Consider the following 16305-nt stretch of genomic DNA (forward strand, 5'->3'; position numbering starts at 1 on the left):
GCAGATTCATCGCCAGGTTGGGAGAAAAGGCGTTACCATTTTACGCCTTGATCAAACAGGGAGAGAAGTTCCAGTGGAATGAAGAAGCAGACAAAGCCTTTGAGGATCTCAAACGCAAAATCTCGACACCACCAATACTGGTGGCACCGAAAGAGAAGGAACCTTTGTTGTTATACATTGCGGCCACACCTCAGGTGGTAAGCACGGTACTTGTCGTTGAAAGAGAGGAAGAAGGAAAACTTCATGGAGTACAGAGGCCAGTATACTTCGTCAGCGAAGTTTTATCGCCTTCAAAACAGAGGTATCCTCAGTATCAAAAGCTAGCATATGGAGTGTTTACAACCGCAAGAAAATTGCGGCACTATTTTTTGGCACACCCGATAATAGTGGTCAATGAGGCGCCCTTGTCCAATATACTCAATAATCCAGAAGCTACGGGTCGTGTCTCCCTTTGGGGAATAGAACTTTCCCCTCGGGACATCACGTATGAAAAAAGAAAGGCAATAAAGTCGCAGATTCTACCAGACTTCATCGCAGAGTGGATGGAGCTACAAAATACGGGACCTCCGGATTTATCGAGAACTTGGACTATGAACTTTGATGGATCCAAGAGATTAGAGGGAGCTGGAGCAGGCGTGATACTAATATCACCGGAGGGCGACAAGTTGAAGTATGTATTGAGGATGACGTTCTCAAACGCATCCAACAATGAGGCAGAATACGAAGCTCTCATACACGGGATGAAGATGGCGAAAGTTTGTGGCGCAACTCGACTAAAAATCTTTGGCGACTCGCAATTGGTGGCTCAGCAAGTCATGAACCAATGTGATGCAATCAATGACAGTATGATAGCATACAAGGAAGTGTATAATGAGCTGGAGAAGTTATTTGATGGGTGCGAAGTAAACCACATCAGCAGGTTGAGCAATGATGAAGCCGACGTTCTCGCAAACATCGGGTCACAACGCCTCGCAATTCCACCAGGCGTATTCTGGGAAGAGATAGCAGAGAGATCTACGAAGTCCACAAAACCAAAGAAGAAGGAGAAAGACAAGAAACCCTCGGGGGCTAACAAGGAAGCACTAGAGGAAGACGAAGAAGAGGAACAAGACTTGGTGATGATGGTGCAAGTACCTTGGATGCAGGTCTATATATCATACATCTTAAAACAGGAGATACCCGACGATCCAGTGGAAGCAAGGCGAGTTATTAGACGATCAAAAGCCTTTACTGTGATTAAAGGGGAGCTATACAAACGGAGTATTTCGGGAGTACTACAAAGATGCGTTACACCCGAAGAAGGAAGGATGATGTTGAAGGATGTACACGAAGGAATCTGCGGCCATCACGCAAGCAGTCGAGCTATTGCAGCCAAGGTTTTCAGAGCCGGATTCTACTGGTTGACAGCAATAGAGGATGCAAAGGAGATAGTACGAACTTGTGACGCATGCCAGAGATTCGCCTCGAAACCTCACTCTCCGGCAGCAGATCTGATGCCAATACCATTATCTTGGCCCTTTGCTCAATGGGGCCTCGATATGGTGGGGAAGTTACATAAAGCTTCGCCAGGAGGATACGAGTATATGCTCGTCGCTGTCGACAAATTCACCAAATGGATAGAGGCCAAGCCGATAAATTCACCAGATGGAGCGCCTGTCGTCAAATTCGTGCAAAGCATCGTCTTCAGGTTTGGAGTACCTCATAGCATCGTCACGGACAATGGCAGTAATTTCACATCCAAAGAATTCAAAGCATATTGTGCAGAGGTGGGCATCAAACTACACTTTGCATCAGTTGCACACTGATACGTCTCCGACGTATCGATAATTTCTTATGTTCCATGCCACATTATTGATGTTATCTACATGTTTTATGCACACTTTATGTCATATTCGTGCATTTTCTGGAACTAACCTATTAACAAGATGCCGAAGTGCCGATTCTGTTTTTCTGCTGTTTTTGGTTTCAGAAATCCTAGTAACGAAATATTCTCGGAATCGGACGAAATCAACGCCCAGGTTCCTATTTTTCCCGGAACCATCCAGAACACCCGAGAGCCGCCAGAGGGGAGCCCTGGGGGCCCCACACCACACCCTGGCGCGGCCAGAGGGGGGGCCGCGCCGCCCTATGGTGTGGGCCCCCCAGAAGCCCTCCTGCGCCGCCTCTTCGCCTATATAAAGCCTCCGTCGCGAAAACCCTGAGGCGTTCGGCGAAAACCACAGAAACCTTCCAGAGCCGCCGCCATCGCGACGCCAAGATCTGGGGGACAGGAGTCTCTGTTCCGGCGCGCTGCCGGAGCGGGGAAGTGCCCCCGGAAGGCTTCTCCATCGACACCGCTGCCATCTCCACCGCCATCTTCATCACCGCTGCTGCTCCCATGAGGAGGGAGTAGTTCTCCATCGAGGCTCGGGGCTGTACCGGTAGCTATGTGGTTAATCTCTCTCCATGTACTTCAATACAATGATCTCATGAGCTGCTTTACATGATTGAGATTCATATGAGTTTTGTATCACAATTCATCTATGTGCTACTCTAGTGATGTTATTAAAGTAGTTCTATTCCTCCTGCACGTGTGTAAAGGTGACTAGTGTGTGCACCGTGTGGTTCTTGTCGTAGGCTATGATCATGATCTCTTGTAGATTGTGGAGTTAATTATCATTATGATGGTATTGATGTGATCTATCTGGTTATGTTGATCTATCTTACACTATAAGGTTACTTAAATATGAACAAATTGTGGAGCTTGTTAACTCCGGCCTTGAGGGTTCGTGTAATCCTACGCAATGCGTTCATCATCCAACAAGAGTGTAGAGTATGCATTTATCTATTCTGTTATGTGATCAATGTTGAGAGTGTCCACTAGTGAAAGTATAATCCCTAGGCCTTGTTCCTAAATACTGTTGAGTTACTACTGCTTGTTTACTGTTTTACTGCGTTACTACTGCTGCAATACTACCACCATCAACTACACGCCAGCAAGCTATTTTCTGGCACCGTTGCTACCGCTCATATATATTCATACCACCTGTATTTCACTATCTCTTCGCCGAACTAGTGCACCTATTTGGTGTGTTGGGGACACAAGAGACTTCTTGCTTTGTGGTTGCAGGGTTGCATAAGAGGGATATCTTTGACCTCTTCCTCCCTGAGTTCGATAAACCTTGGGTGATCCACTTAAGGGAAAACTTGCTGCTGTTCTACAAACCTCTGCTCTTGGAGGCCCAACACTGTCTACAGGAAAAGGAGGGGGAAGTAGACATCAAGCACTTTTCTGGCGCCGTTGCCGGGGAGGAAAGGTAAAAGGCACTCATACTCCGGTTCCAGGTAAAGTACTTTTCTGGCGCCATTGTGTTTGTGCTCGAAGCTATTTCCTTTAGATCCTGCAATTGCAACTTTTTTTTCTTGTTTACACTAGTTAGGCATAATGGAAAACATCTGTGAGCTCTTTGTACTATTTCCTGAGTCAAGACATGAATGGTTTAATGCGAAAATTAAAAAACCCATGAAACATGTTAGTATGAACACTTTGAATACCATTGTTGCTAATGATATGGAAAATTCTAAGCTTGGGGAAGCTGGCTTTGATGAGCATGATATTTTTAGTCCCCCAAGAATTGAGGAGGAAATTTACTTTGATGATTCTTTACCTCCTATTTATGATGATTATAATAATAGTAGTCTTTTGGTACCACCTACTATGGAGCGTAAATTTTGTTGTGATTATACTATGCCTCCTACACTTGATGAGAATAATAATGATAGCTACTTTATTGAATTTGCTCCCACTACAACTAATAAAATTGATTATGCCTATGTGGAGAGTAATAATTTTATGCATGAGACTCATGATAAGAATGCTTTATGTGATAGTTATATTGTTGAGTTTGCTAATGTTGCTACTGAAAGTTATTATGAGAGAGGAAAATATGGTTGTAGAAATTTTCATGTTACTAAAACACCTCTCTATGTGCTGAAATTTTTGAAGCTACACTTGTTTTATCTTCCTATGCTTGTTACTTTGCTCTTCATGAACTTGTTTATTTACAAGATTCCTTTGCATAGGAAGCATGTTAGACTTAAATGTGTTTTGAATTTGCCTCTTGATGCTCTCTTTTGCTTCAAATACTATTTCTTATGAGTGCATCATTAAAACTGCTGAGCCCATCTTAATGGCTATAAAGAAAGAACTTCTTGGGAGATAACCCATGTGTTATTTTGCTTCAGTACTTTGTTTTATATTTGTGTCTTGGAAGTTGTTTACTACTGTAGCAACCTCTCCTTATCTTAGTTTTGTGTTTTGTTGTGCCAAGTAAAGCCGTTGATAGAAAAGTAAGTACTAGATTTGGATTACTGCGCAGTTCCAGATTTCTTTGCTGTCACGAATCTGGGTCCACCTCCCTGTAGGTAGATCAGAAAATTAAGCCAATTTACGTGCATGATCCTCAGATATGTACGCAACTTTCATTCAATTTGAGCATTTTCATTTGAGCAAGTCTGGTGCCATTTTAAAATTCGTCAATACGAACTGTTCTGTTTTGACAGATTCTGCCTTTTATTTCGCATTGCCTCTTTCGCTATGTTGGATGAATTTCTTTGATCCACTAATGTCCAGTAGCATTATGCAATGTCCAGAAGTGTTAAGAATGATTGTGTCACCTCTGAATATGTCAATTTATATTGTGCACTAACCCTCTAATGAGTTGTTTCGAGTTTGGTGTGGAGGAAGTTTTCAAGGATCAAGAGAGGAGTATGATGCAACATGATCAAGGAGAGTGAAAGCTCTAAGCTTGGGGATGCACCCGGTGGTTCACCCCTGCATATATCAAGAAGACTCAAGCGTCTAAGCTTGGGGATGCCCAAGGCATCCCCTTCTTCATCGACAACATTATCAGGTTCCTCCCCTGAAACTATATTTTTATTCCATCACATCTTATGTGCTTTTTCTTGGAGCGTCGGTTTGTTTTTGTTTTTTGTTTTGTTTGAATAAAATGGATCCTAGCATTCACTTTATGGGAGAGAGACACGCTCCGCTGTAGCATATGGACAAGTATGTCCTTGGTTTCTACTCATAGTATTCATGGCGAAGTTTCTCCTTCGTTAAATTGTTATATGGTTGGAATTGGAAAATGATACATGTAGTAATTGCTATAAATGTCTTGGGTAATGTGATACTTGGCAATTGTTGTGCTCATGATTAAGCTCTTGCATCATATACTTTGCACCCATTAATGAAGAAATACATAGAGCATGCTAAATTTGGTTTGCATATTTGGTTTCTCTAAGGTCTAGATAATTTCTAGTATTGGGTTTGAACAACAAGGAAGACGGTGTAGAGTCTTATAATGTTTTCAATATGTCTTTTATGTGAGTTTTGCTGCACCGGTTCATCCTTGTGTTTGTTTCAAATAAGCCTTGCTAGCCTAAACCTTGTATCGAGAGGGAATACTTCTCATGCATCCAAAATACTTGAGCCAACCACTATGCCATTTGTGTCCACCATACCTACCTACTACATGGTATTTTCCGCCATTCCAAAGTAAATTGCTTGAGTGCTACCTTTAAAATTCCATCATTCACCTTTGCAATATATAGCTCATGGGACAAATAGCTTAAAAACTATTGTGGTATTGAATATGTAATTATGCACTTTATCTCTTATTAAGTTGCTTGTTGTGTGATAACCATGTTTACTGGGGACGCCATCAACTACTCTTTGTTGAATATCATGTGAGTTGCTATGCATGTTCGTCTTGTCTGAAGTAAGAGCGATCTACCACCATATGGTTAAGCATGCATATGTTAGAGAAGAACATCGGGCCGCTAACTAAAGCCATGCTCCATGGTGGAAGTTTCAGTTTTGGACAACAATCCTCAAATCTCAAATGAGAAAATTATTAATTATTGGTATATGCTTATGCATAAAAGAGGAGTCCATTATCTGTTATCTATGTTGTCCCGGTATGGATGTCTAAGTTGAAGAATAATCAATAGCGAGAAATCCAATGCGAGCTTTCTCCTTAGACCTTTGTACAAAGTGCATAGAGGTACCCCTTTGTGACACTTGGTAAAAACAATGCATTGTGATGACCCGGTAGTCCAAGCTAATTAGGACAAGGTGCGGGCACTATTAGTACGCTATGCATGAGGCTTGCAACTTATAAGATATAATTTACATGATGCATATGCTTTATTACTACCGTTGACAAAATTGTTTCATGTTTTCAAAATCAAAGCTCTAGCACAAATATAGCAATCGATGCTTTTCCTCTATGGAGGACCATTCTTCTACTTTTCAATGTTGAGTCAGTTCACCTATTTCTCTCCACCTAAAGAAGCAAACACTTGTGTGAACTGTGCATTGATTCCTACATACTTGCTTATTGCACTTATTATGTTACTCTATGTTGACAATATCCATGAGATATACATGTTACAAGTTGAAAGCAACCGCTGAAACTTAATCTTCTTTTGTGTTGCTTCAATGCCTTTACTTTGAATTATTGCTTTATGAGTTAACTCTTATGCAAGACTTATTGATGCTTGTCTTGAAGTGCTATTCATGAAAAGTCTTTGCTTTATGATTCAGTTGTTTACTCATGTCATTACCATTGTTTTGATCGCTGCATTCACTACATATGCTTTACAAATAGTATGATCAAGTTTATGATGGCATGTCACTCCAGAAATTATCTGTGTTATCGTTTTACCTGCTCGGGACGAGCAGAACTAAGCTTGGGGATGCTGATACGTCTCCGACGTATCGATAATTTTTTATGTTCCATGCCACATTATTGATGTTATCTACATGTTTTATGCACACTTTATGTCATATTCGTGCATTTTCTGGAACTAACCTATTAACAAGATGCCGAAGTGCCGATTCTTTGTTTTCTGCTGTTTTTGGTTTCAGAAATCCTAGTAACGAAATATTCTCGAATCGGACGAAATCAACGCCTGTGTTCCTATTTTTCCCGGAACCATCCAGAACACCCGAGAGCCGCCAGAGGGGAGCCCTGGGGGCCCCACACCACACCCTGGCGCGGCCAGAGGGGGGGCCGCGCCGCCCTATGATGTGGGCCCCCCAGAAGCCCTCCTGCGCCGCCTCTTCGCCTATATAAAGCCTCCGTCGCGAAAACCCTGAGGCGTTCGGCGAAAACCACAGAAACCTTCCAGAGCCGCCGCCATCGCGACGCCAAGATCTGGGGGACAGGAGTCTCTGTTCCGGCACGCTGCCGGAGTGGGGAAGTGCCCTCGGAAGGCTTCTCCATCGACACCGCTGCCATCTCCACCGCCATCTTCATCACCGCTGCTGCTCCCATGAGGAGGGAGTAGTTCTCCATCGAGGCTCGGGGCTGTACCGGTAGCTATGTGGTTAATCTCTCTCCATGTACTTCAATACAATGATCTCATGAGCTGCTTTACATGATTGAGATTCATATGAGTTTTGTATCACAATTCATCTATGTGCTACTCTAGTGATGTTATTAAAGTAGTTCTATTCCTCCTGCACGTGTGTAAAGGTGACTAGTGTGTGCACCGTGTGGTTCTTGTCGTAGGCTATGATCATGATCTCTTGTAGATTGTGGAGTTAATTATCATTATGATGGTATTGATGTGATCTATCTGGTTATGTTGATCTATCTTACACTATAAGGTTACTTAAATATGAACAAATTGTGGAGCTTGTTAACTCCGGCATTGAGGGTTCGTGTAATCCTACGCAATGCGTTCATCATCCAACAAGAGTGTAGAGTATGCATTTATCTATTCTGTTATGTGATCAATGTTGAGAGTATCCACTAGTGAAAGTATAATCCCTAGGCCTTGTTCCTAAATACTGTTGAGTTACTACTGCTTGTTTACTGTTTTACTGCGTTACTACTGCTGCAATACTACCACCATCAACTACACGCCAGCAAGCTATTTTCTGGCACCGTTGCTACTGCTCATATATATTCATACCACCTGTATTTCACTATCTCTTCGCCGAACTAGTGCACCTATTTGGTGTGTTGGGGACACAAGAGACTTCTTGCTTTGTGGTTGCAGGGTTGCATAAGAGGGATATCTTTGACCTCTTCCTCCCTGAGTTCGATAAACCTTGGGTGATCCACTTAAGGGAAAACTTGCTGCTGTCCTACAAACCTCTGCTCTTGGAGGCCCAACACTGTCTACAGGAAAAGGAGGGGGAAGTAGACATCACACACCCGCAAACCAACGGCCAAGTCGAAAAAGCCAATGGGATCATCTGCAACGGTATCAAGAAGCGCTTGTTAGGACCACTAGAAAAAGCTCGACACACCTAGCCGGAGGAGTTTCCAAGCGTATTATGGAGTATCCGAACAACACCAAATACAGCGACACAGCAAACCCGGTTTTTTCAGGTCCATGGAGCTGAGGCAGTGCTGCCAATCGAAATAGAACATGATTCCCCGAGAGTCACAGAATATGACGAGGAAACCTCAAGAAAAGCATTGGAGGATGACGTCGATGCATTAGATGAAGCTCGAAATGAAGTACTATCGAGGGTCACCAAATATCAGCAAGACTTGAAAAACTATCATAGTTGACGCTTGAGACCAAGGTCCTTTCAGGTGGGAGATCTAGTTCTACGACTCAATCAACAGGGTACTGAAAAACTCGAGTCACCATGGCTCGGTCCTTACATCATCACAGAAGTCATCGCAGGAGGAACATATAGAATCAAAGACAAGAAGACGGGGGCTCCCGAGAAAAACCCCTGAAACGTGGCACAACTAAGGCGCTTTTACGCTTAGTGTCGAAATATAGTCCTCCTTGTAAAAATACAATGTACTGAAACACCCGCGAGTTTTCAGACGCACTCTTTTCCTTTTTCGGGGCACCGAGTGGGGCCGGGAAAGGTTTTTAATGAGGCAGACTCACGGGGCTGCAATATAATAAAGATAGTTGAGATATATATTTCTTCGACAGGCTCGGGGGCTTATGCTTCAGACTTGCAATATATATATTTCCAAAAAATATTTCGCCTTGGTGCACAAACACCTCGCAAAATAAACATAGATACAAGATAGCGATCAACAACAAAGACACGGGGGCTCGTACCCGCAAATAAATTAGCTGCTTTGGTTCAAAACCTCGCACATACAATATAGAAATTCGGCACCACAACACCTGGAGGCGTGATAAAGAAATTTATGGGCTTTACAATATAGAACATATTTACAACATACAAGAGACAATTCTTGAGAAAAATTCAAAGAAAAAGAAAAGTCAATGATGGCCTAGTATATTATCTATGGTCATCCGATTTGAAGTACGAGTACTATATTCGGCATAGCTGCCCTTCACGAAGAACTCAGAATCCATCCGAAGAAGTTCATCCATCATATCTTCGGCTACAGGGGTTACATAATCGTCAATTTTGCTAACATCCCTTTTCTTTTTCGCCATCTTCGCCAAGCACTTGGTGACAATTTGGCTCATATCAAACTTAGGATGGCAGATTTTGATCATCATCATAGCAAACCTGGCGCCAGCAGAGAGCTGCGCCCGAATAAAGCCATGGATCTTCGGAGCATCTCGAAATTTCTCCATCAAGTCAAGAAGAGTATCGGGAGCTTCTTTCCGAGGAAACATTGTTTTGTAAACCAAAGACAAGGTTCTAGTACAGAAATCCAAGAAATCGCGAACCTGACAAGCGCGATCTTGAAATCTGACAATCTGTCGGGTCCTTTCTGGAGTGGCCCAGAACAAACAACCATGGTCAAGGGAAAGATTGACGAGCAGGTTGGTCCTCGTGTTTACCCTTTCATCTTCAGCCGCAGCATCGAGAAAGGAACCTATTCGACGACAGCACAAAAATCTCAAAAAGGATACAGCAGAAAGATAGGAGTTTTTGGTTCAAGATAAAATACCAGATATGTCGGCAGCGGCCTCATTCATCAACTCAAGCATGGAATTCTCTCGAGAAGTTGCTTTCTCAGCTTCAGAAACGGCGGCTTCTTTGGCAGCCATGGCCTCTTGAGCTTGTTGGAGAGCAATTTTTTCAGCTTCGGAGGCCTTGCGAGATTTTTCCATCATCACAAGTGTTTGCCTCTTTGCATATTGAAGTTGCTGTCGAAGTTCTTCCAAATCTTGCGACAAACTCTCACTCGAGGAATTTCCACCGAGCTCAGTATTAATGAGAACTTTCTTCGAGTGAGAAGAATTAGGCAAAATATCGGAAGGAGCATGAGTTGGAGTATAGTTATCAAATATCAACTGAAATTAAAAAGAGTCGACATCAATCATCAAGCAAAAACAGAATTCCATTGATCTTCAGAATAATTACAAAGACATTACAAGGGAGCTAGCGGGAAAAGTGTCGCCAAAAGCTACATTGGCGACAGCATCAAAAGGGAAAAAGAAAAAGAAGAGGGGAGGTAAGACAAGGCGATCTACTGGACCTCCGGTTTGGATGAACTTGGAGCCGGAGTTGGCGTGCACCCAAGGTAGGCGAGGACCTTCTTCGAATTTGGTTTTGCAGCCTTGATCAGCGACTGCCACTTTTTGGTCTCCATCTATTGCATGTCGCCAACCTTGGTCCAGTCAACACTCTGTTGGCTATCGGCAATCAAGGCAATGGTGCTCTCCACGCCAACCTTCAAACTTTCTTGGCGAAGTTTGAGCCCAAGGTTTTCGACAGTATTGAAGCACTTGGCCAGGGCAAGGAACGGCGTGGGTTGCTCCTTCTTCGGGAAGAAGTAGGGATAAAGTCGCGACAACCCCGCTTCAGCTTCGGCAAGGCCGTCGCGTGCTTCGTCTCCATGAATCTCCAGAAGAGAAAGCGCATCAAGAAGGGGATCATTTTCGGGATCACTAAGTTCATATTCTTGACCCGTCTTTCCTGCTAAGACAAAAGTTTATCGATAAGCAAGCAAGATAGAAGAAGTTCGAAGCAGTCAAAATAGTTCGCATACTTACTGACGAAACGACGACTTTGCGACGCCAGGCGCTTGATAATCGCCTCCTCGGGAGCAGATTGTTCAGAAATGCGCTCGCTTAGAGAGCTTTCCGCCTCATGAAGTCTCTTTCGAAGATCTTCGACGGTGGCGGCCTCTGCCTTAGCCTTTTTGGCATCTGCTTCAGCCTCCTTGCGAGCTTTTTCACTTTGCAAAAAAAATTCGAGTATGACAATATAGAAATTGCGGGAGCCTATGATCAAACGCAAGCATTTGTTCATAGCCTCGGGGGCTACTCCCATCGGGAACGCTGTTCGCGTGCCCGATGAAATTATAACAAAAGAGAGAAAAAGAAGAGAAAAGGAGCATATTTCGAGTTATGTAAATAACTCTACATATACTCCCATCGGGAAAACAATATAAGTCATTCATTGACTCAATAAAATGTGCTATTCCAGCAGCCGAATAAGCACTCGACAATATATTCTCAGAATGCCAAAGTTGCGAACAATTTCTGAATGCCGCAAAACTTTGCGAAGGTAAGACCCCAGATCCGTTCTGTGTGGCGTGGCGCCTCTCTGACGTCGGTTTGCTACTTTTTTCCGTATCAACAGATACGAAGAAAAATCCTAACGGACGCGTTAGGTACCCGATAAATATGACTGGGACTCGACATAATGGTAAGACCTTAAGCGGCACCTGTCGAAGTTTACACCAGTATCCCGAGATCATGTCCAGGGACGTGATCTTGAAGTAGGTTTTTGCGGATTGCCACTAGAGTAGTTAACTAGTACCTGATCCGTCAGATGAACTAGCCCCAACTACCATTATCCCTGTACAATATAGAAATTTATATGCAAAGATATATGGTGAAATTCAAGGTTATTGAATAAATATAAAGGTGGAGATTTTCCTTGACTCTACGATTCAAACAAAATCTCGGGGGCTACTGACATAGGCATCCCCAATGGGCCTGCCGAAGATGGTACCCGGGATTTATTCAAGGCCCATGACTCGAAGAAAAAGAAGATTCGGAAGCCCAAGATACTATTATGGAAAGATAGAGTTGTAATAGGAAGTGTAATTTGTAATCTTGCGGGGCGGGTCAGAAACCCTCCCGGACTCTGTAAACTTGTGTATACGAATCCCTCGGCTCCGCCTCCTATATAGGGGGGAGTCGAGGGACAAAGAAAGGATCGAATCATTGTTTTCTAAACCCTAGTTTACAATCGTCGAGTACTTTTCGGCTGAAACCTTCGAGATCTACTTGCCCTCTACATCCAACAAAACCCTAGTCTACTACTTGTAGGCATTGACAAGTTGATACCTTGTCACTTACCACCTGAGGTGTGGCCGCAATGTATAACAACAGAGGTTCCTTCTCTTTCGGCGCCACCAAGATTGGTGGTGTCGAGATTTTGCGTTTGAGATCCTCAAAGGCTCTGTCTGCCTCTTCGTTCCACTGGAACTTGTCTCCCTGCTTGATCAAGGCGTAAAACGGTAACGCCTTTTCCCCCAACCTGGCGACGAATCTGCTTAAAGCTGCGACTCGCCCGGTTAGCTGCTGTATTTCTTTCAACTTTGTTGGCTTTCTCATAGTTACGATGGCCTGGATTTTTTCGGGATTTGCTTCAATCCCTCTTGCTGAAACTAAGAACCCGAGAAGTTCTCCTGCAGGGACGCCGAAAGAACATTTTGTCGGGTTCAACTTGAGACAGAACTTATCGAGATTGTCGAAAGTTTCCTTCAAATCTTCGATTACCGTGTCCCCCTTTTTTGATGTTATGATGACGTCATCGATGTATACTTGTACGTTTTTCCCAATCTGTGTTGCTAAGCACTTCTGCATCATCCGCTACTATGTTGCTCCAGCGTTTTTCAAACCGAAGGGCATTGTTCGATAGCAGAACACGCCGTAAGGTGTGATGAACGCTGTTTTGACCTCGTCTTCTTCTTTCAATCTGATCTGGTTATAACCAGAGTAAGCATCCAGGAAGGAAAGACGTTCGCATCCTACCGTGGAGTCGATAATTTGATCGATCCTCGGGAGGGGAAAGTGATCCTTTGGACAATGTTTATTGAGACACGTGAAGTCGACGCACATGCGAAGGACTTTCGTGTTTTTCTTCGGCACCAACACTGGGTTAGCTACCCACGTGGCTTCTGTGTGTAACTCCTTGATGAAACCAGCTTCTCTGAGTCTATCGATTTCCGACAGCATAGCCTTGCGGTTTGGTTCCGAAAAATGCCGCAAGGGTTGTTTGATTGGTCTCGCTATTGGATCCAAGTTTAGGTGGTGCTCGGCAAGTTCCCTGGGTACTCCTGGCATGTCAGCTGGACACCATGCGAAGATTTTCCAGTGCTCACGGAGGAACTTGACGAGCGCGCTTTCCTATGTGAGGTCCATATTTGTCGCGATGGACGTCGTCTTCTTCGGATCTGTCGGGTGAATCTGTACTTCCTTTGAATCCTTTGCAGTATTAAAAGTTGATTCCTTATTAGGCCTCCCTACATCTGGCAGTACATCGTAATCTGTCGTAAGCCTTGACTCCATGTATTCTGCTTGCATCCCGAAAGTTTCTGAGAGCCGATGAAAATCCTTGTCACATTTATCGGCTAGCGCGAAGCTTCCTTTCACTGTAATTGGCCCCTTAGGTCCAGGCATCCTCCACAACAAGTATGTATAATGTGGTACCGCCATAAACCTGGCATATGCTGGGCGCCCCAACAGAGCGTGGTACTGCGATGGGAAATCCACGACTTCAAACTCCAACCTCTCTATCCTGTAGTTTTCTCGAGTGCCAAACTGAACGTCGAGATTGATCTTCCCCAGTGGGTAACTTGGCTTGTCTGGTGTGATGTCGTGGAAACGTGTGTCCGTTGGCTTGAGGTTTGCCAAGGATATGTTCATCTTCCTTAGTGTGTCTGCGTACATAAGGTTTAAACTGCTGCCTCCATCAAGGAACACTCGAGGTACATCAAATCCTGCAACCACTGCTGGTAAAATAAGTGCTGACTGCCCTGGTCGAGGAACTTGCTGCGGGTGATCCGCAATTGTGAAGCCAATATCCTGTCCTGACCAATTGAGGTACTCAACTGTTGGTGGAGGCATCTTCTCTGCCATGAACACCTGTCGCGAGATACTCTATTGGATGGTCTGCCTTTCTGAATCATCGAGACCGCTCCATGGGAGTTGGGATCAATGTAAGGTGGTGGCGCTGGTGCTGCCGCTATTCTGAGCTGATGTCGATTTTCGTCCATAATTGCGGGAGGAGGTGGTAGGTGGATCTCACTCCTAGGTCCCTGAGGGTTTCGACTCGCTGCCTGAGTATTGGTTTGTCCGGCGAATCTCAACATTGCTTGAAAGTTTCAGAAATCTTTCTGCAGATGCCCCGACTGCCTCTTCCCGTTATTGTCGACATAGAAATGCATCTGGCACGGGCCGTTCATCATATCCTCGGGGGACACGAAGGGTCTCTGAAACCTAGGCTCATTGTTTGGCATGTTGTTTCGGTAATCATCTCTATTGTCGCTTCGCTGCTCGTTGCTCCTTTGATATTCATCTCTGTTGTTTCCTCCAGCGCTTGCTCGAAACCCAGCCGAAATTTGGCCAGGTGCATCATAACTCGAAAATTGTCGAGAAAATCGTCGTCTATTTTGAAAATTTTGACTACGGTCCTCCTCTGGTGACCTGTGTCGTTTATTATGCACAACATCCTCGCCATCTGCCCATCTGTTTGCTATTTCCATTAATGCTGATACTGTCCTTGGGTTGGTTCTTCCCAAGTCCTCCACAAAATCTCCTCGTCGAACTCCTGCAACAAACGCGTCTATCGCTCTCTCGTCAGATATATTTTCTGCCGAGTTTTTGATGATGTTCCACCTTTGGATGTACTTCCTCATTGATTCATCATGCTTCTGTCGACATGATCTCAATTCCTCAAGTGTCGCAGGCTTTTTGCAGGTTGATCGGAAGTTCTTGACAAACACATCCTCAAAACTGTCCCAGCTGTCGATGGAACCTGGGGGAAGCTTCTTTATCCAAGACCTAGCGGCTCCACTCAGGTGTACTTGGATGCTTTGCATGGTTGTTGCTCTGGTTCCTCCTATCAGCTTCACCGTCTCGAGGTAATCGATTAACCAATCCTCTGGATCTTGAAGGCCGTCAAACTTTTTGAAGTTATTGGGTAACTTGAATCCTGATGGGACTCGAGTTTTTCGGACCCGTCGCGTAAAACACGGGAGTCCACACATATCTTCTTCAGCAAGTTCTGGTGAACGCCGATGTTCCCTTCTATCTTGTCGCACTCTATCTACCCTGGACTGGGTCGCCGCATCTCTGACTCCACTTTCTCCTGGTGGATCTTGCACTACTGCAGTAGGTCTCGGGCTATTTTGTCTTGCAGCTCCTTCGGGAGGTGTGGCTGCGAATGCTGCTCCCATGGCTCCACATCCTGCCATGGCCATGTTGTACAACGCCTCTCTTGGATCTCCGGGAGGTGGCCTAGACGCGAGGATAAAGGCTTGTGTCGCCATATACCCAGCTTCCGGTGTTTTGGGGATAATGTTCCCTCTCGTGTCTATCGACATAAAAGACATGTCGAGGTTTTGGACTAAAGTCTCTCTTTCAGCTTCAGGTATATTTTGCAGCCGAGATCTTGCTCTCCTTCGAGCTTCCCTGTGACTATCTCCCGAAGTTCCTGATTGTCGACTCAAATCTGCTCTTCGCCTGCTTGATGCGAAAGCTGCCTCCCTTCTTCTGTTCAAAGCGGCTGTCTGTTTTTCCAATTCTCTTCCAGCTCGAGCGAGCCTATATTGGTAAGCATGCAATTCTTTAGTCGTAGCAGTTGTCGCCATTGGTTCTGAACCATCCATAGCTCTTGCGGCTCTATCCCATGCTGCTTGTGGAAGTTGAACTCTAACCCGCGGTGTAGGCCCGACGTATTTATTGCCTAAACCTCGCCTTAGGTCAGAGGGATCGACATATGGATTTCCCAAATTGTCGAAAGCCTCTGATGTTTCCTCCTGATCGCGACTTGCTTCTCCAATGGCGTAAATTTGATGATATTTTGAATTCTGCACCTTGCTGGTTTTGGTGACACCATCATAGAGATTGGTGAAGACCTTTCCAACAGTGATGGACTTGTCGATGAAGTCGAAGCTATCGATGCTACTCGAGTCATCGCTTATATAGGAGTCCGCGGATGACTCGAAGGACATGTCGTTGAAGATCTTGGCGAGTTTTTCGCTTGCTCTGGTGCTGATGAAGCGTGGCGACGAAATCTCTTCGTCGCCTGACTCGACGGATGATGTTGAGCTTGAAAAATCGGGATCGACCGCCGATAATCCCGGCGAGATCGGAACTTCGAGACGGTACGCTCCT

The sequence above is a fragment of the Lolium perenne genome, chromosome 2 (genome assembly GCF_019359855.2).
Source record: "Lolium perenne isolate Kyuss_39 chromosome 2, Kyuss_2.0, whole genome shotgun sequence".
NCBI lineage: Eukaryota > Viridiplantae > Streptophyta > Magnoliopsida > Poales > Poaceae > Lolium > Lolium perenne.